Source organism: Lissotriton vulgaris, unplaced genomic scaffold, assembly GCF_964263255.1.
Source record: "Lissotriton vulgaris unplaced genomic scaffold, aLisVul1.2 SCAFFOLD_4312, whole genome shotgun sequence".
Lineage (NCBI taxonomy): Eukaryota > Metazoa > Chordata > Amphibia > Caudata > Salamandridae > Lissotriton > Lissotriton vulgaris.
The window spans coordinates 141,862-164,049 of NW_028250343.1; the positions used below are offsets into that span (position 1 = coordinate 141,862).

General features: G+C 41.5%; 1 protein-coding gene across 1 annotated transcript in view; it reads right to left on the bottom strand.

Annotated features, from left to right (window-relative positions):
- Window positions 1-20,671, bottom strand: part of LOC147663287 (TRAF-interacting protein with FHA domain-containing protein A-like) — a 35,505-nt gene extending 14,834 nt beyond the window's left edge. The window contains exon 1 of the mRNA XM_086950556.1: window positions 20,576-20,671. The gene's annotated coding sequence lies outside the window, so the exon portion shown is untranslated. The remainder of the gene's footprint in view (window positions 1-20,575) is intronic.
- Window positions 20,672-22,188: the final 1,517 nt, after the last annotated feature.

A 22,188-nucleotide genomic window follows, 5' to 3' on the forward strand; every position in this document is an offset into this window, starting at 1 on the left:
GGCAAGGTAATCTGTCAACATGTTACAATCAACATCAGTAATTTTCTTAGGAATGGGCGTCCCCCACATATTCGGTGGTCTGCCAAAGACCACTTCGTACGGGGATAGTCCTGATCTCGAATGTGCAACCATCCTCATATAGAACAGTGCAACTGGCAGGGCCACTATCCAGTCGACCCCTTTCTCCTGGCATATTTTGGCAAGACGGATCTTAAGTGTCTGGTTATGCCTTTCTACAAGGCCTGCGGCTTCGGGATGTCGGACACAGTGGAATTTCCACTGATATCCTAGCAAAAGGGAGACATGCTTCATGAGTTCGGATGAGAACGGCTGTCCGTTATCTGAGTACACGACACGAGGCAGGCCGTATCGTGGGAAGAATTCTCGAACCAGCTGCTTGGCAGTGGTCGGGGCAGTGCAATCTGAGACTGGGTAGGCTTCGGTCCAACGAGAAAGTGCACAAACAACTACGAGGACATATTTGAATCCTCGACAACGGTCCATCTGGATATAATCCATCTGGAGGACTTCAAAAGGGTGATCGGAAGGATGAAATCCACCTTGCTCTACAGGGACGCTTTTACCTGGATTGAACTGACAACAGATCATGCAAGTACGCACTTTCTGTTTTGCTGCTGCTCGTAAGTGTTTGTTGTACCAGAGATTCTGTAAACTGTCTAACATAGCTTTTTCTCCTAGATGTGCAGGACTATGTGCTGTATTTATCATGATTTGAACCATGGAGTCGGGGAGGAACCATGTAGGTTTTCCCTTTGTGACCCATCCTTGATCTGTCTGGATCCCTCCTAGTTCAGTCCATTTCTTTATTTCATCTGAAGTGGCATGTGTCTGGATATCGATTACGTCTAGGGTGGGATCCCTGACTGACATACACTGAGTTGGTACTATTGTCTTTGTCATATCAGTAGTCTGGGTGTGAGTCAATGCTGTATGTTTTGCTGTCTGGTCTGCCAGGTCGTTACCCTGGGAAACAGAATCTGTAACTTTAGTATGTGCTTTACACTTCATGACTGATATGCCTGAGGGCAAATGTATTGCCTCTAATAGTGCTTGAATGAGGGGACCATGCTGGATCTTGGCACCATGAGAGGTCAGAAAACCTCTTTCTTGCCATAACATGCCGAAGTCGTGTACGACTCCGAACGCATAGCGGGAATCAGTGTATATGTTAACATTTCTGTTCTTGGCTAGAATACAAGCTCGGGTCAGCGCGATGAGCTCCGCTGCTTGAGCAGACAATGTGTCAATACGGTGTGTTTCTTTGACTTCAGTTTCAGTGGTCACTGCATATGCGGCCACTAATTCTCCTGTACTTGTTCTCATGCATGAACCGTCCACATAAAGTGTCAGGTCTGGATTTGTCAGTGGAACATCTGTCAGGTCTCGTCGTGGTTTTGTTACTGTATTAATGATCTCTATGCAATCATGCGGTGTTGGATCTGTCATAATTGTAGGTAACAATGTTGCGGGGTTCAAGATGCTACAGCGTCTGATTTCTATGTGTGGCTGGAATAGTGTCAATTCATAACCTGTCAATCGTGCTATGGTCAAGTGTTGAGTCTGGGTTCTGTTTAAAAGAACCTCTACAGAATGTGGAACTTGAACTGTTAATGGATGTCCTAAAACAATTGAATCGCTCTGTCTGATTGCTAATGCTGTTGCTGCTACTGACTTTAAGCACGCAGGGAGTGCCTGGGCTACTGAATCCAATGTACTTGAAAAATAAGCGCAAGGCTTATATGAACCTGCTTGATCTTGAGTGAGGACAGACAGTGCTGTACCCTCACGTTCTGTAACAAAAAGTGTAAAAGGTTTGCTGTAACATGGTGTCGCTAGAACTGGTGCTTGACATAATGCTTTCTTTAATTCCTCAAAGGCTTGTGTATGTTCCTGAGTCCAGGGAAGGACAGTCGAAGTCGCTGCCTCCTGTGTTGTTAACTGAATGAGTGGTTTGGCTAGAAATGCATACTGAGGAATCCATTGTCTACAGTACGAGGTGAGGCCTATGAAGGCCCGCACTTCCTTTTGTCTCTGGGGTTGTGGCATATTTATGATTAACTGAATGCGATCGGGAGTGAGCTGTCTCCCCACTTTGGACAGCAAGTGACCCAAGTACACAACTTGCTGAACACAGAATTGTAGCTTCGAAGGAGACACCTTGTGTCCCTTGTCGGCCAGAAAATGTAAAACTGTCAGTGATGCTTGTTCACATTTGGGCTCACTTCGTGCGGTGATCAGCAGATCATCGACGTATTGCAGTAAAGCGGTGTTAACTGGCATTGTGATACAATCAAGTTGTCTTTTCAGTGCTTGGCTATAGATGCTGGGGCTTTCTGTGAATCCTTGAGGTGCGCGTGAAAATTTGAAACTGCGTCCATTTAAACTGAATCCGAAGAGATATTGGCTCTCTGGATCAATAGGTACGCTGAAGAAGGCGTTCTTGAGGTCAATTACAGTAAAGAACGTTGCTTCTGAATCAATAGCAGTCAATAAGGATGAGATGTCGGGAACCACAGGGTACTGTGGAATAATGCATTTATTCAGTTCTCTTAGATCAATCACCAGCCGATATACTGGAGGTGCATTGGGATCAGTACGTTTAAGAATCGGAATGATGGGTGAATTACAGATATTGGAGTCGGTCTCCACGACCACTCCCTGGGTAATAAGCTCTTCAATTATTTCCAGTAAAGCCACTACAGCATCGGGTGGTAACTTGTATTGTCTGATTCTGGGTAAAACTACACCTTGTTTGAGTGTAACACGGTATGGAGTAATGTGCATACAACCTACATCAGTTGGGCCTTTTGCCCACAGGTGATCTGGTACATTTTTCAATCTGACATCAAACTCACGTAACATATAATGACCCTTGAAATCCCGCAGAAAGAGTCTGACTCCCTCCGGGGAACAGCAGATTACGGCTCCTAGAGCCTTCAATGTTTTAATTCCTAACAGATTTTCTGGACATGATTTCGTAAGTAACAAGTCAGTAACACGTGATAATGGACCCACAGCCAGGGGAATGGGTTTTGATACTTCATTTACAATGGGCTTTCCTGAAAAACCAAGGGAAACATTCTGTGAGCCTGAGAGGGGTGCCCCTGGGACTTCCTCATGACTGATTGTGGTGCGACTTGCCCCTGTGTCAATTAAAAACTTTCTGTCTTTTCCCAATACTTGACTATGTACATAAGGACCCTCTTGATCTACAGGAATCTCAATAAGAGGCAAGCCACCCTCCCTCTCTAGGCTGTTTCATGTATATCGTGGGTAATCGGGGTAAGCGGACTGGGCATACTGGTACATCTGTTGTGAAACTTGCTGAGTTGCGGCAATGGGCTGTGGCTGTGATACCGCTACTGTCTGTGCTGTATGTGATGAAGCATGCGTAGGCTGTGCATTCTGCATGGGCTGTGTATTCTGTGAAGACTGATGCTGGTTATGGTCTTGTCTAGGCGGATGCGGTCTTTCTTTAGTTTTACCTGTTGCTATGTTATGTTTCAGAACTGGGCATTCATGTACGTAGTGACCTGGCTGCTTGCAATAGTTGCATGTCCCTTTAACGGGAGCTGCGGCATGACTTGTCTGGGTCGTACCCTTTCTGTGGCCGTCGGTTGGAACCGACTGGGCTACTAGCATTTTCATTTTCGTGTCTTTCATACGTTTCTGTTCCTGATCCTGCTCTTCTCTAATTCTGTTCTGATGATATTGTAACATTTGTAACATCTGTGATGGCGTATTGGCTTGCCAGGTACTCTCGACCTTGTATACACGGTTTTTAACTGCTAACAGGGAATTTTCGACTAACTTTGATACAAAAAGATGCGGGTACGACTCGCTACTTGGTTTAAGACCACTATTAATAATGAAACATTTCTCGAATCTTGAATAGAAGTCACTAGTATCTTCGTCGGGTTTCTGTTTACATGCTGATATTGCATCCCAGTCTTCCTTTCTAGTTGTCAATAATCTTGGCAGAACCTGTACTATCAGACCTGGTAATGCTTTAGTTTTCTCCCCAAGGCCTACCCCTGGGACACGTTTGTTCTCTTCGTCTTCTATTTCTGTCCATACAATCTTTTTCTCTCCCACCTCCCATTCTTTTTCCTTTAGTTTCTCGTAGATGCCCGTGGGCAGCAGTACCTTTAACATTTTCGTGATATCTTCGTACGTATAATCCCCCATCAGTAACATGTCTTTAAGCTCTCTATGAAAACCTGCAGGGTCTTTATCATGGCACGGGACTAGTTTCTTCATTTCTAACAGTTCTAACTTAGTCAGAGGCGTGTGTACATACACTCGTTTCAAGTTATGATCGTCACCCATAACTGGATGTACTTCTCGTAAGGGGTTCTGACTTTCAATGCCATGCCGACGTTCCATATGATACATTTTCCTTTCTGGGGGCGGGGCGGGAACATATTCGGAGCTTATGAGGGTGTCATATCTATGGCGTTGTTCTAGAATTATTTGAATTAATTTGGTACTTAAACCTCTCCATCTGTCCATGAGTAGTTCTTCTAATATCTTGTGTAAGGGACCTGGATCAGAATGTTTATTTCTGTATTTCGTGAGGAGGTGCTGAATCATATATACACCTGCTAATTTCTGCTCGTCTGGGGAAAGGTTCAGGAATGTCTGTGCTACGGTGTCATCATTATATATATCCGGGTTTTCAGTCCATAATATGGCTGACCGGGCTAGTTCTTGTTCATCCATAGAATTGAGTACATGGTACCCTACTCGATCTCAAAGCCTTTTATCAGTCTCCTGGAACTGATGTTCAGCCGAATTCGGGTTTGTTAAGGCAGAGAAAAGAACTCTCTTGCTTTCCGGACGAATGCCTTTCCTAAGATAAGTTCCCTTACCTACATATGCTATAGTGTCTGTAGTCTTTTCTGGTTCTTCAGGTATTATCTCTCTGTGGAGTCTGTATCTATACTTGAATTTGTCCTTTAGTAGGGTCAGGTATACGTGGTTTCGGTACATTAACTTTAGGTATGGGAGGCGGTAGAGGGGGTGGAACAGGCGGAATCTGATCTTGGGGCGGGTTACCACCCCCATCCCTGTCGTTAGGCAGGGCTCGGACAGGCAGATTGGTGTAAGCGGGTGCTACATCCTCTAGATAGGAATTCAGGAATATGTCTTTAGTAGTCTTGTGAGTTACTTTAGTTGGAACCAATGGTGACGGTACATTTTTCGGTATTTCTGACATGGCCTCAGACGAACCCTCGGCCGCGAGATACATACCGTTTACGAGGTTATTTCGTGCACGGTCTATCTGTTCTGACTTTACTCGGATCCCCTCAGTAATTAATTCGTTTTCTTGGGCTTTCTTGGGCTTTCTCTGATTCTTTAAGTCTGTCCTCTCTACGTAGTTCTTTTTCAGCACGCTTACGTGATTCCTTACGCCAAAACTCTATGGCGTCTTTCTGAGATTGTCTGGCTTTCTTTTTCCATAATGCTTCTTCTACCTTCATGATGCACTCGGCATCCCATGTTCCAGTAACTGGCCATCTGTGTCTCTCGTCTAGATGTTTAGTATATTCGGCCCATAAATCTAGATACACTATGGCATCTATGCCATGCTTGTGGTACATAAAGTTTCCAGGAGTATCCTTAGGGGGGATAGGAATCTCTTCCTCTAGTATCCCTTTCCTAGTTCCTATCTGCTTTAACTTGTTGAAAAACGGCATCTTGTTTACTCAGTACTGAATGCTCAATCCTTGCTACTTAATACTAGACACAGCTATTTATACAAGAACACAGTAATGCACAAAAACAGTCACTCATACAACGACATTGATCACATAAAAAGACATTTGCGACATATATGACTACCCCCTATATCGGATGTACTGCTAAACAGCACAGATACACTGCTGAGAACAGTGCAAGAACTTGAATCATCGGATGTACTGCTAAACAGTACAGATACACTGTCTAAAAACAGTGCAGACCGGACTTGTGTACCCAAACCCGTCTAGATACGTCCCAGCAATGGTACTCACCGGGACGCACGGAAAACAGAAGGCCTCGGAAAACTCGACTGGACTGGACTGGACTGGACTCGACTCGACTCGACACGTGGATACTTCGGAAAACTGGTGGGCCTCTTGACACCTCGGACCTTGCTTCTTTCGGCTAGGCTCTGGTCGGGATCCTCCGCACTCCTCACCGCCTCGTCTGGGTACTGATCGCAATCTTCGTCACCTCCGTGGGCCAGAGGGAGATACAGGAAATCCTGCCGGTACGCGTAGTTTCCTTCTAACTGATGGCAGGGGACAGAGCTTGCAACGCACCAACCGGCGCGTGAGGTGTGGGAGTGGTTCCTATTCGGGCGCCAAAATGTCGTAAATATTTAATTTACTATCTTAATTTCTATGCAGGTAAGTACTTAATCAATAATAACTCAATCGGAAAGAAAGAAAACAGAGTCCGTGGTGTTAGACTTCTTAGGGGTTTTATTCCTTAAAAAGGAATTATTCCGCAATAGGATATCATGTTCCTGCAACCACACAGGGTTCAGGAAGGGATAGAGCCATGTTTTATTGACAGTACATAGCTTATATACTTAATTTACATCATAGAAAACAGTGTAGTAGGCGTAACAGCTGAGAGAAGACAAGATAACAGCATCCACGTGTTACTAGTACGTAATCAGAAGGCGTGGACTAGGCGTAACTGTAGGTGTGTTCTAGAAACGTCACAGGTAGGTGTCACATGTGGGTGGCACTAAACAGAAATGTTGCAATGTCAGCAGAAATCGGAAGCTTGGATGCGCGCGTAGCTGTATGACGTGTGATTGGCGTGAAACTGGAGGGTGCAGGGGGCTTGACATTTGCACTGACGGAAAGAGACAGAAGTCTGGCATGTCAGATCAACTTGTGCTTCTATCAAATCTGATATCTGATGTTTAGGAACTGAGCTATCTGGGCGGAAAGGTCTCTGGGGCAGAAGCTATTCTATACTGACTGTGAGTGCGTGTATAAGCGCCTGAGTGTCTGCATGAGAAGCGTGGGGGCATGGGCCTTCCATGGGAGCATGGTAACAGAGGCTATGAATTACTTGCACGGAGACAGGCCAGCCCTTTGGCTCTGCAGCTGGGGAATGTTTACTGAAACTAGTAGGCAGGAATGTATCTTCGAGGAGCGGAACAGATAACCCGAAGGTTGTAGTCAGTCTTGGCAGGCAGCAGGCTGAGCTGAGCGTGGTGGGCCGCGCTGAAAGTAAGGCAGAGTTCACAGGTACGGGGGCAGCCTGGGCAGCCTGGCTTTCAGAGTCAGAAGGAAGGAAAAAGCTCGATGGCAGAAATTCAGGGCCTACTTTGCCAGAGCAGAAAAACATGTAGAGTACACTACAAAAAGACGTTGGCATAGCATACTTAGGAACGGGCTATCCAACCCATTCAGGGTGGGTCTGAAAGAGGACATGTTAACGTTGGACGCAAATGTATGTGCGTCTCCATAGCTGGCACAGGAGGGAAGTTACATGCACTTTAACTCGTACATGGAGACGGTGGGGTACACGATAGGGAACATAACTTGACCAAAAATTTATATTTCCTCAGTACTACAACATTGTGGCCAGACTACATCTCCCACAATGCTTCAGGACATTCCTTGATGTGCAACTATGGCATGCCTATGGGACATTGGGGGAGCCTATTTGGTCATGGACATCCATAGGGGGCAGGGTCGCAGTCGCATGCCACTTACCTTGGGTGTCTTGGGTGGGGCGGGATGAGTCCAGTGTAGTGAAACCGACACAGGCCTCCTTCTCCAGGGTGTTCTCAACCTGGTCCTCCATGGCGGTGTTTGGTGGTACCGTTGGTCCTCCTCCTCCTGTGCCCGAGGACTCCCCAAGGCGCGCCGCCACCTTCTCCTTGGCACGGCCTCGGAGGTCGTACCACCGCTTTTTTAGTTCTTCCAGGGACCTGGCCGCCACTCCCACGGAGTTCACTGCTGAGGCTATCCCCTGCCATATGCGCCGCTTCTCCATTTCTGGGACCCTCCGTGAATTAGCGCCAAACAGTTGGTCATGGTTGGCCACAACCCCCTCAATTAGGTGTTCCAGCTCCTGCTCAGAGAATTTCAGTTTTCTCTTTCTCCCAGCAAGCTGCTGGTCCCAGGTGCAGGTTCCTCAGCCATGGTATAGGGTTGTGGATCTGTGGATCTGTGTACTTGCCAAGATGAGCTGCAGCTCTCCAATGTGCTCCCTCTCTCTCTGCCTCAATGTGCAAAATGGTGGTGGGAACCGGAAGCTTCCTGGTTGTGATGTCATCACTGGGCTCGAAATGCGACTTCCCGTTTTCCCGATCTCGCGAGTTTGCGATCTCGCAAATAGCGATATCGCAAATAGCGATATCGCAAATAGCGATATCACTATTTGCGAGATCGCAGTCCAGGCGCGGGTAGGCGGAAATTGCGATTATTCTGCGATTAATCGCAATTTCAATCGGATCGCAATCGGATTTTGCAATCGCGTGCGAATCGCTTTTTTTAATCGCAATTATTCATGAATTCGGATTTGCGTTTTCTGAATAGCGACTCGCTTTTTTTCGCTATTTCAGAATCGCAAATGCCGATTTTCATGAATATGGCGGTAAGTTTGTGGGTATATTTTGAGGTATGAATCGTGATGATGAATTTCTGTTGCTGTGTTTCTTTGAACAAGTGATGATCATCATGAGTTCAATTGGTGGACTAATTATAGTTGTGATGATGTACTATTCATATTTGTAGTCGCATTTGAATATCAATGTGTTAATAGAAGAAATAGAGTTGGTTATCAGATTTGTCATACAACCAAGATCTGGAGATACTGATTTTGTGTCTGTACTATGGTGTGTAGAGCAAGATGCCACTTACACATGAGTGGGGATTTTAAATTAGCAACATTTTCTTTACAGGTTTGAGAATTTACCTGGAGTTGTTTTGCTCACCCTGAGTGCACGAGCTGATGGACATTAACTCAGAGGTGGATTTCTGCTGGTCCAAATTTTTCTTTTTCTTATTTTAAACTTTATGGTTTGCAATTGAATAAATTCACTTAGAATACTGATCTTTACTTCCTGTTTAGGGTAAACAGAAAAAGTTTTTTGATTTAATGTGGTTTTGTAATTTTTTTCTTGTTTGCGAAGAAGGCACACTTTGATTGGTTGCTCAGACTAGGAGCTGTGCTGGGATTGGTGAGACATCACCACAAAGCCGCCCTTTAATTAGCTGGTTGATGGCATAGTCGCGCTGTGGTACCTTTGACAGAGCTGTGCTGTAATTGGCTATTTTTCGCTATGGTTGTTTATAGAGTTATTGTGACTTTGAGTTTGTTTTGAGTCTATTCAGTGTAAAAATAAGGGTGGTATATTTTCATAAGTTAAACGGAAGAAGAAGATACATAGAGAGGGGTCAGAAATTACAGAGTGAGAAGGAACACCAGCATATGAAATTATGTTAAAGGTCAGGTATTACTTGTGCACCTGGCTCTCTAAATGGAATAAAAACACAGCACATGATGAGGTTTTACAGTTTCAAGTGGAAGGTACCTTTAATATTTAAAAGCTAGATTCCTAAGACAAACCATGTAACATTTGAAGCCAATGCCTAGAACCACACAGTTTAAGGTGCTTAATAAATGGATCGCATGGCAACAGAAAAGGAAAGAGAGAAAAAAAGATAAAAATATGAAGAAGTCATATAGGGGTCCACTCAAAAAGCAAACTAGATCACCAAGAAAAGAGTTGGAGAGAGGACATGATAGAATGTGTAACCTTTCCTGCAATAGTAAATATCAGAGCACGACAAATAGAAAAATAAGAAAATGAAAGATGTGGAGTCACATGAGGAGGATGATGAACAAATCATAAGTGAACTGTTGAATTCTAGACATCCTCCATATACAGACAGATCGGTGGAGGCAAACAAGACTGGGGTAAGGATGCTGGGCGACATACAGCAATGGCCCAAGTCCCTACTGGGATTGTACTGAGTGCCCCAACTGTGGCGACAGCCATAATGGCAGTGCCTGGTACTGGTAGAAGCGGAGTACCAGAGGATCATCCACAGGTTCCTCTATGAGAGCAGTGGTAGTAGAGCCACAGTCTAAAGAAATGTGTATAGGAATTCTGAACATTTTATTTGGTGAATGGCTGCAAGAAATGCGTGCATTTGAGTAGGTTATTTAATTACAATGCTAATGATATTGGATATTTGATCAAAAAAAGCAACAAGGTATGCCAATGAAGATCATAACAAATTATAGGAATTAGCTGATGAGCTAGAAATTGACAGTAACAGAATGAAAAATAAAAAAATATATAAAATAGCTTTAACCCAAGACAAAATTTAAGAGATGGGTTTGATTACTTTAAGAGCTCACATTAAAGATCTACGGCCTAATTATGATGTTGGGCAGACGTGACACCATTGCAGAAAGGAACCGCCCGGCTTTAGGTCGGCGGTTCCGACCTCAGTATTACGATGCGACCCTCCATTTGTCAATGGAAGCTTGTGTCAGGCAGAAAGGGACCGCAGCACATGCTTCCATTGTCAAATGGAGGTTTGTAAACATCCCTGCACCACCATGTGACAGGCAACTCACGGTGCCTGCCACATGGTGCCGGGATGTTTAGAGGGGCAACATAAGTGGCCCCCAGGTCCCATTGCAGAGGGACAGGGGGTAACCGACATCATAATCCTGATGATGGAGCCACTGTCATTAAGGGATCATGCAGTCTATCTAAAGCACCGGCAGGCTCCTTGAGCCAGTCGGAACCTCATCGGAATCCCCCCACAGGTTTCACTTTGCCCACCGTAATCCTAAAACTGTGGTCGGACTGTAAACCTACCATGTTGGGCAGAAAGCCTCTAACCGCTGGTCGAAGGCTTTCCACCCGACATCCTAATTAGGCCCTTAATTGAGAAAACAACAAATTGGAATGCTTTTAAGAAATATCGAGAAAAATGGAAGAATTGGACACTGAATAAAGGGAAAATTAATGGAGTTTAGGCAAAGGCAAGGAGTATCACGAGTGAATCTGAAGTAGTGTCAACCTCAGTGGTGGCATTCCCTTTAAGGGGAGTACATGGAGGGAATCTGGTACATATTCCGTGGACAAAGGCTGGTTTGTATGCTTTTATGAATACATTTCTGAAACTGAGCGAATACCACGCAAGGTGGTATGAGGAAAAACATTGGTTGACACACATTTCTCCAATGTTGTGGACTGATTTGAGTACTTTGTTTGAGATTGCAGTCCCTGGAGAAGGTGGTTACTGGATGGCCAACACTGGAACATGCCAGCATTGGTCCAAATAATGCACCAGCAACTGAGATAGCAGACAAATACAGAGCTGTGATTGCATTTTTGAGAAAGTGAGTTCCTGAGAAGATTATAAATTGGGAGAAGATTTTGAGAAGGACACAGGAACCCAGGGAATCAGTGCATTCCTATTATGTGAGGATTATCTATGTATTTAAGAAATGTAGCAGAGTCAAAATGTAGTAGTAAAAGTCTATTTTGGAAAATTATTTTCATAAAACTGACATTCACCAAAACTATTCTATGTAGCAGAGTAAAAAAAACAGAAAAAAATGGAGCTAGTAGTTTTGTTTCTGCTTTCATGAATGGATTGAGGTCAGAAATTAGTAATAACATTAAAGAAAGTGATTTGTGTTGGCTGATGAAGCACATTGATGAGGTCTTGAGTTGGAAAACATAATAGTGGCAGTATTGACTGTGTAGTAGTGACAGGATAGTACACAAAACTAAGACCAAACATAAAGGAAGTTATGTTGGAACTGGCAGATATCAGTTTTGAGACTAGGCAAAAGAAGTTAAGGGAAAAGATGATGATTGCTCTGACAAAACAGTTTGAATAAGGATTGCGGAATCCAATAGGTTCAAATATGAATTTTGTACAGAATAGAGTAAATACGATGAATCAAGGAATGCAAAGTAGAAGTGATAGAGTGAATGTTGAAATGGTGTTTCATTATTATGGGAGGTTTGGGCACTGGAAAATACAACGTAGACAATATCCTAATGGGATGCACGTCAATTTGGAACAACTCCAGCAGAATCAGAAAGGTAATATGTTGTTGAATATGCAAAATGAAGAGCAGAATATGCAGAATCAGAAATAATTTTAAATGCCTGTGCCAATAGCCCTGGTAATGCAGCACAGCATGAGAAATAACATGCCATATAATGCAATGTATCAGCAAAATACTGTGATTTTGAATGAAGAGATGGCAGGGAGTAGTTTAAAATGATGGTGGCTGAGGTAGGAGGATTGCATGCTTAGTGCAATCTTTGAGGTAAATCAGAGTAGCCCATATATTGACAGAAAAGTCAATATACCCCATTTAGTTTTCTATTGATGCAGGAGCTACTCGTTCTACAGTCTTTTCTGTGGAAGTCCCAAACCTACCTCTCTTGGGAAGAGAAGTCCAAGTTGTGGTTCTCAGTAAGAAACCAATTGTGAATCAGGTTACGGTAGATGTACCAGTTAAAATAGGACCACTGGACAACAAACATCAGCTTATATTATGCGATTCAAGTACTGTAAACTTGCTTGGAAGGGATCTTCTTTGCAGGGTGAATTGCATAATATATTAAACACCGGATGGTGGTGTGATTTCAAAATTAATTCATAAAGGATAACCTGCCGAATTGGGCTGATTAAAATAGAAGAACCAGTGGAAAAAAAGATTAAATCACAAACAGTATTTCCTAGAACTAGACAATACATACTTAAGAAACAGCGTGAGGTAAGAATGAAGCCAGTAATTGAACAAATGATTGAGCAGGGAATTCCTCGAGATGAGCTTGGTAGTTCTTGCAATTCCCCAGTGATGGGAATCAAAAAGCCGATCTGCAAAAGGAGAATCATACAAGATCTTCAGAAAATAAATATAATTGTTGTTCCTGATTGTCCGGTGGTATTGAATCCAGCAATAATATTGTAGCAGTTTTCATCCGAAGCTGAATGGTATACACTCTTTGATTTATGCCGAGCATTCTTCTCATTCCCATTACATGAAGATTTACAATTCATTTTTGCATTTCAATTTTTGAATGAAATTCTCTAGTGGTGCAGGATCCCACAAGGGTATACTGAAAGTCCTTCAACTTTCTCACAGATACGGAAGAAAGATTTAGAGAGTCTAAAATTGCCATACAATTCAGTCCTATTTCAATATATAGATGATTTGTTGATAGCATCTAAGACAAAGGAGGACTGTAAATTGCATACCATAGCCTTGTTAAATCACCTAGCTAAAAATGGGCTAAAAGTCTCCTCAACTAAAATGCAGTATTGTGAAAAAGAAGTAATTAATCTTGGATACCATATTGAAAAGAGATTAAGGAAAGTTTTTAAATATTACATTTCAGCAATTCTGAAGTTGAACCCACGACCACCCAGAGGGAGGTTCGGATTTTTCGTGGAATTGTTGGCTACTCTCGTAAGTGGATTCCAAATTTTTCCTTGACTGCTGAACTTTTTGTCAGATTGAGATATAACAATATACAGAATCCTGTACCATTTTACGATGAGTGTCTTGTTGCATTTAAGGAACTGAAAGAGAGATTGTGTCTTGCACCCGCACAGGGAATGCCTAATTACTTTTTGATGTTTTTTCTATTTTGTTAAGAAAAATATGAATGTGTACTTTCTAATATCACCCAGAAACACAGAGGACTTAGGCACCTAAGTGTGTATTGGATACAGTAGCTGTAAGTCTTCTGGTTTGTTTTAAATCAGTTGCAGCAATTTCGCAATAGAGCAAAGTAAAGGAATTGTGATGGGTCATGCTTTAAGTGCCTAGGACCCACATTCATTTGAAATCCTTTTGACAAGGACCAGAACACAGCACTTAATGAACAAAAGATTCACACATTCTTGCAGCAGAAAATATTTTACGCACGGAGATGTAATGTTCTAAATTCAGCAACACTGCTTCCGATTTCAGCCAACGTTTGTGAAGACCAAGTTGATGAAATGGATTGTGAGTTGGATCAGGACAGTATAGAAGTGACCAAATTGTGCACAAAACTAAGACCAAACATACCGGAAGTTCTGTTGGAACTGGCAGATAGGACTTTATTTGTTGTGGGTTCTTGTTTAAAAGACCAATATGGAGGATTAAAGGCTGCTTATGCAGTATGCTCTATCACAGAGGCACTTGAGGCATCCTCCTTACCAAATGTGAAATTGGCGCAAGTAGCATAATTAAATGCTTTAACAAGAGCTTGCTGCTTGTCAGACCATCTTGTCATAAAGGGGATTTATGATATCTTCAGGAGCTCTAACAAGAAATGGAATATATATTTTGGATTTGTTGAATTCAATACAGAAACCAAAAGAAGTGTCCTTTTTAATTGCATAGCACATAAGGCTGGCAAAGATATTGTCACTTTGGGACATAGGTATGCCGACCAGGTGGACCAATACTGTGCCCTTCAGGAAGAGACAATTTTCCACCAAAAAGAAAATGATGATTTTGTACATAATAATGTACAGAGTCCAAACGATGTGAGTTGTTTTTTAAGGAGTCGATGCAGATGTCTCTAAGTGAATTGAGAGTCTTGCAGGAGGATGCTCCCGAGAATGGGAAAAGAAAATGGGAAAAGATGGGCTATGAAAAGAATGATCAAGAATAGGTTTTGGCAAACTCAGTATTACAACCCATGTGTAAATATATGCATAATCTGGCTCATGCAGCAAGATATAATCTGTTTAGAGTATTTCAAATACTGGGAAAATACAGGATATCAACATGTGGCTGATGATGTGTGTAACCACTGTTGGGCATGTCATTTAAATAGTCAGTTACAGTTATGAATCACATTGGCAAAACAGAAGGCTCATTTATAAGAATACAGTCCAGCTTCATTGAGATGCCACAATGTAATGGCTTGAAACATGTCTTGGTAATAGTCTGCGTGTTCTCTAAGTGGGTGGAAGCATTAACCACAACAAGAGCAGATAGCCTTACAGTTGCCAAATTCTTGTTGAGGATAGTAATTCAGGATTTTGGTCTCCCAACTTCTATTAAGACTGATCGTGTTGCACACTTAAAAAATAATCAGCACAGTTTTCTGGTCAAGCAGAGATTTCATTACAGTTATTGACCACAGCCTTAAGGTTTAGTGGAGTGTACTAATGGCAATTTGAAGAATAAACGGACAGATGTCTGTGCATCAATTGGTTTGAAATGTCCTGATGCTCTTCCACTTGTTTTGATGAATACGAGAAGTACTCAAGACAGAAAGACAGGTTTGACTTCTCAAAAGATACTGATGGGCATGTTAATGGAACCTGTATTTGTACCTTCGGCAGTGCTAGTTTCAATAACTGATGACATTGTTCTGGATTATTGCAAAGGTCTGACTGATATGGTGAAATCAGCCCCTCAACAGGTGAAAGTGTCAACTTAAAACTATAAAGATACACCCTGCCACAGTCTGAATGCAGGTGACTGGGTTTTCATAGCCTGAACACAAGATGTAAGGTCCTTTCCAAAGCACCCTGGTGATAAATAGCGCTGTCAAGTGTGCAGGTGTGCCTCAGTGGATACAAACTTCTCACACAGAGAGGATGAAAGTAGCTAAAGCAGTGGATGAGGTGAATGATCAGAGTACTCAGTTTGTTCAAAACGTTCAGAGCCAAGCTTTGGTTCTCAACATGAATCCAGAAGTGGGGGAAGGTTTCTCTGAAACTAATGAAATCAAAATGAAAAGCAAAAGCAAAAAGGAATGAACATTTCTGGCAAGTGAAAGTTCAGATGAAGAACCTGAAATTGCTGAAGTCCAGTTACAGGGTGTTCAGATTGAAGAGCTACTCCCATGCAAAAAAGCAAGGCATGAGTGGCAGCAAGAAGCAAGAAGTAGTAGTCTCTGATCAAAGCAGTGACAATTTGCAGTTGAAAATGAAAGTGAAAATGACCCCTCATGGAAGAAAGAGAATCACTGTGGAGAAAGCAGAGAAAGATAACTTTGACCAAAGTACAAGCTCATGTTTGAGTCTAAGCTCAGGTTTGGGCTCAAGTCAAAGCCAAGAAGTCAAAAAATTGAAACTTTCAGTAGAAAGAGAAAATGCTGAAGAAGTTCCAAGAAAAGAGAACCTGTAAACAGAAGCACTGTGTGCCAGAAAAAGATTTGGGAAAATTTGTGAGACCAATGAATCCAGAAATTAGTGACAGTGATTCACTGGTTGCTAAAAGAACAAGAAGAATAAAAAATTGGAAAATATGCATTGCCTGAGTTGGTGTATCTTGCTACAATATCTGAAGAAGAGGATGTAAATGAAAATGAGAAAGGCTACTTCCGAATGAGAAAAAGCCAATATTGTTTTGAGAGTGATTCAGACACAGAGACTGAAACAGATGAGAATTATTCAGAATAGATGAAGATAATCCATAAAAGGACGAAAAGTAATGTTTTGGCTAAGAGACTGATGTAGAAATTTAGGATAAGACAGTTTTTTTCAAAGACTAAAAATCTGTGACATTGCTTTTTTTCCTTTTGCTTGTTCTATTAATTTTTTTACAAAATATGAAAATGTTTGTTTGATTTTTGCCACAGAAGGCATTTTTGTTTTGATCTCAATCTAGAAGATGTGATACTGTAAAGGGGCCACAAAATTTTAGAGATGACGTTGCCAATTATAACTTAATAGTATTAGTTGGCATGTTCATATGCTTACTGATCCGAGTGGGAAATGCTTTAATTTATATAAATAATGCTCAAATTGAAACTAAGTATGACAAAGTTAGACAATTGATACCAATACATGAAGAGCATGTAGCTAGCATTTTTAAGGACAATGTGTATGCTAAAATGATTAAGGGAGTTTTTGGATATCATGAGGATCAATAAATGCTATGCGTGCCCTTACCTTTCAGCTTCAGCTGGGGAAGTATTGACGTACACATAATTAGAAATATCATATGCACTGTCCAGCAATATTTTTGTGGCTATTTTTTAATCATAAGGCGTTCCTTTCTCCTTATATGACTGATTTGAATGTGTCTTTCGAAAATGTGTTTATTGATGAGAATGATAAAAGTATTACATATGGTGAGTATTTGAGGACGATTGCACAAAATAGACATAATACTAATTTGAAACAATATTATATTACATTTATTGTGTAATGAGAAGAATACTTTTGTTAGGGGACCCAATGAAAGAGGAATAAAAGTAGTGCAAAATGCAGAGGAGCAAAAGATTGCCTTGGAAGAAATAAAAGAGGAAGAAGAATTTAGGCATTCGGGTTTACATCCTGAATTGCAAGTAGACCAGGAAACAAAAGGTGACGTGTATGGTAATGCGAAATCCTAAGAAAAATGTTAAAGAAGAGTTTGTAGGAGAGAGCATGTGTTACAAATCTTATTAGGTGAGCGGAGATCAATTGTCCGGGGGAGAACATATTATGAAGGAAATGTATTATGCTTGTGGAAGGACTACTTCTCTGAATGTACCAAGAAATTGGATGAGTTTGAGTTATCTGGCTTTTTTCCCTAGAATGTATCTTATAGATGAAATAGATGAAGAACATGACAAGAAGAGAGTAAGACAAAGTCTTGAACAAGGGGTTTTAGATAATTTAGGCGCAATGATTCCTCCAAGGGGTGTGTCTATGAATGATGTCAAAATTAGACAATTGTCACAATAGTAGATAGATTTGCTAGAGACACAGCAGTCTTTCAAATTAGTAAATGTGAAAATGGTTGCAATTAGAACAATGGTTATGCATAACCGTCTTTTCTTGAATATTATCTTGGAAAAAGAAGGCAGAGTTTCTAAAGTAATTACGACAAGAAGGTGTTGTACCTATATATCTGATTATAGAGGAAAGAATGATTGTTTTATTATTAACATAATTAATTTGAATCATGAAATTAAAACATTGACAGAACCAAGATCATAGGAAGGTGTAGGATTATGGGTAAGAGAATTAGGGAATAGTTTTACTAAGGTAGGCAAATGGTTAGGTAATATTGGTGGTGGTGTTCTTCAGTTAATTCTAATTCCTATAATAATTGTGATGATTTCTGCTATGAGTTTATTGCTACTTCTTAAATTGTTGGAGTGCATGCTCAATAAATATAATAATAGAGCTAGAGGCTATAATAGTTGGTGAAAAAGAAAAAGGTTGATGGATGTGGAACTAAACAATTATACAGATTGAATGTATCAATAATTGAAGCAGCTGGAGGCAAATACATGGTTCCCTAAGAAGATGAAGGTTTCGGCAAATTATTAATGAAGTAATAGCTGAATAATATAGTTTTTTGTGAATAATATAAAATAATTAGAGGCGGAGGATGTTAAAGATTTTTCAGATGTGCAGATTTTTGGTATCAAGTTATTTGTTAAATTAGTAACTTTAATGATGCATATGACCGTAACTGATTAAGTAATGATTTTGGAATTGAAACAAGATGATTATTTCATTCATGATTGTGAACATGTTTTAGTATAATATGCCACAGTTTCAATGAGAGACATAGTTTAATTATATTGGATGCCTTTTCTGGAGTATTGCTCATCACACTCCTGCTCATGTTCCCCTCCTAATTAGCAACACTCTGCAAGTCTTCTCTACTCACAGCCTCTGTGAAACATAGCAATGATGTCAATAGATTCTAGTATTAGAGAGAATAGGAAGCGTGTATTGTGAATGAAACTTTCCATCTTGTCCCTAAAGTATCATTTGAAGTATTTCCGCAGAAGGTTCCACACTAAGGGCCCCATTATGATGTTGGGCGTGGGAAACTCCGCCCGACATCGTCTCGGTCAAGGGACCGACCGACACCCGGTCGGTGGTCCCGACCGACTAATTAGGATGCGACCGAACACTGTTCGGTTATGCTCCTATACTTTACAATGGGAGCATGCGTTCCGGCCAGAATGCATGCTCCCACTGTAAAAATGTGAGGAGCAGTTCATCCTTCCACCCTGTGGCAGGCACCTCAAGGTGCCTGCCACGGGGTGCAGGGATCAACAGGAGGGCACCATAGGTGCCCCCTCTCCCTACAAGTGGAGGCTGTGCACCCATGGGCCCCTTGCTGGGGGCCCCCAAAGTCGAGCTACAACAGCCTTTGTTTGTCGGAAAGGCCGGCGAAGAAAGGCTGTCGGAATCTGACATTGTAAACCCTCGGGCGGAAAGAGTTACCCTTGGGATTATCAAAAGCATTCCGACTGGCAGACGGGCTCTCGGAACCCGTTGGAAGGTGGAATGACAGGCTGCATTGCTTTCAGACCAACTCCATCAAATGGGTCGGTTGGAAAGAAATCCCACCGGCAGATTACAATGTGGTCCGTTTCCGACCGCATCATAATCAGCCCCCAAGCATGCAAAAGAACAGGATTCTATAGGCTATTGTTTAATAAATGTTTCATATTGGATTGAACATCTCCGGACGGCAGTTGCTGAGGAGGAAGCAAGTGAAGATTTCTCTTACCTTAAGAAATGGGTAAGTTTTAAGAACTCTTCAAATTTACAAATATATTTGTTTGATCGTGGGAGCTAACCATGGTCATACTATGCTGAATTTGCAGTTTTATGAATTAATATGTATACAGTGTGTATAAACAGCACTGGTTTTGAAAGATTATGGGTCACTGCTCATTTTCCTCCTGAGATTTTGTCCGAGTATTCTGAGATTTTTCTTTTTCACTAAGATTTGTTTGTACCCTTCTTGAGTTTGAAAATTGGATTTTTTTTTTCTTTTATCCTCATTTGAGTGCATGGCTCCAATTTATCAAAACTAAGAACTGCCACAGAGCAAAAGATTAGGTAGTGTTTGTGTGCTGTCTCAGCGTATAGCTGGCAGGGAATTCGTTAGAGAGAGGGGAGACCAGTTCCCAGCAGCACATTCACAATTTCAAGAATTTTGAGGGACTTTTATTAACTGACTAGAGTTCTACTATGATTTATGATTCTGTATTTCTGCGTCTTCACAACTATTATTTATGATTCTGTTTTTCTGAGTCTTCACAACTAAAAGCTGCATTCCTCTAAGGTTTTATTAATTATTCTGTAGTAAACCTAGTTAAACATTGTGATCTAGAGCACAATTTTTTAAGTGGTCCCAATTTCTAAGATAGTTTTTCTAAAGTAGTGGTCTGGTGCAGCTGGATCAATGTGAAGGACTGCAAAGCAGAATTGCCCAAGGTAAATGTTAGGGTTTTGCAATATTGGGGTTCAAGATTATATTGGGGTTCGGCTGCCACATTAGTTCCATGCCACCCAACTGAAGACACCAGGGAGGATAACAAGCACTATAAAATGACACAACAATGTCATGTCAAATCCTTATGTTTTCTTTGGGCAGATGTTATAGACCAACTGCACAACATATGTATTTATTTTATCATTACATATTTAATCTATTTATTTATTCATGCATTTATTTATGGTATTCATAGAGCACAGTTCCAGCTGGGGAGGCAGCAGGGTACTTTACATATAACAAGAATGATTACAGTCAGACAACACCAAATAATTACATTCTTCATCATTAGTGCACACACACTCACCCCAGGTTCCTATAGTCCAGTGATTGTGAGCCGCTGAAGTGCTTGCTGCAGGTTTGCAGATATGTTAGCGCTAGCACTTCGCTCCCTGAAAGTCCTAAAAAAGATAGAAAAAGGGTTATGATTATAGTGGTAATGATTATTATGATAATGCAATCATTATAGCTCCATCTGCACATATATTTGTTTATCAAAGGCTTCCAGGAAAGATTTTCCTCAGTATCTACACCTATTGGAAATCCTCCATCTGTATATTTAACATGTCCTGTTCTTCATCATCACCACTGTCTTCACCTTATCTTTCTGCATTACTTCCTTGTGTCACGCCTTCGGTATTCTCACTCACTGTATTCCCTCATTATCTCTCTCCTCACTGATAAATACAGCAGTATTTAGACACCTGTATTTCTCCTTCACATAAAGTAATGATAATTTCAATTCAGTCGGTCTATGCGCTTTGCAGGGAAGCAGCAGGTTTCATGAGGGTGTAGGCAATATAACTTTATGACCTACAAAGAGGCACTGTGATAAAAGTTCACTAGCTTTAACCTCAACTCCAGAGTTGCAACCCACCTATAATCTGAACTCTTCCAGATACCCAGAGGCAACTCCGTTCACAGTATGCACTATAAAAGTATCAGATGTTGCACAAGAAACAAACATTGGCAAATGCATTAGGTTTCGCCTATGTGATTAATAATAAGCCTTTTTTTGTTGTAAGTTGTAGCTTGGTGAATAGTTGTGAAATATGAGTTACAGAAACGTAGAAACTGCTTGATGGTTTTTACTGCATCTCCAGTTTTTTGTAACAGTGACATTTTTAATGTGCTGTGCGTCTATGATTACCCCTTTAAAATAAAGAATTATAGAGGAGGGTAAGTGAGATAAATGAGACAGTAGATTAGTATTGGGAGATTAGCAATAGCCCATACCAACACAATAAAGGCAACATCCAAAGCAGACCAAGAAGCTCTAGCTGTTACTAGCTCAGACCACGCAATTAAGTACCATGCTGCAGGGAAGAGTTAAAACAGTTAACAGCCTGGATGGGTGTGATGGTGTTAGACAACACTGTGAATAGTGCAACAGAAGGATACAAGTGGGCAGCAGAAGGTCCAAGCATGCCAACCATTTCTGAAATGCCAAGGCGGCGCGAGGGATGAGTTATATCCAGAAGGCTCGATCATGTTCTGTGGATTGGAAAGCAGCAAACATGAAAGTAAAATTGTGGTCAGAGGCCTGACAGACGCAGAACTCAGGGCAAATAGAGAAAGTGTAGTGGGGAGAGAAGGGGCAGCAGCAAAGAGAAAAAGATATGGAACGGTTGAGGCAATTAAGAGAAAGAAATGGTACTCAAAAGATGGGAGAGCCTGGGTGACTGAAGACAGAAACCTCTCACCTGGATAAGTACCCAATCGGCTGGCACACGCCATTTAGATAAGGCCACTTCACCATCAGTCACTAAACTACAACTGACTGCCCATGGCCTCATTCAAAATAATCCCAAAATGAAACATGCTCAGAAGGAGACATATGTCACTTCCTAGAGCGAATGATGAAAGGAGTTCCCTGTTTTTTCCGCATTCACTTACGCCCTCCCGCAGTGTGGGCTCTGA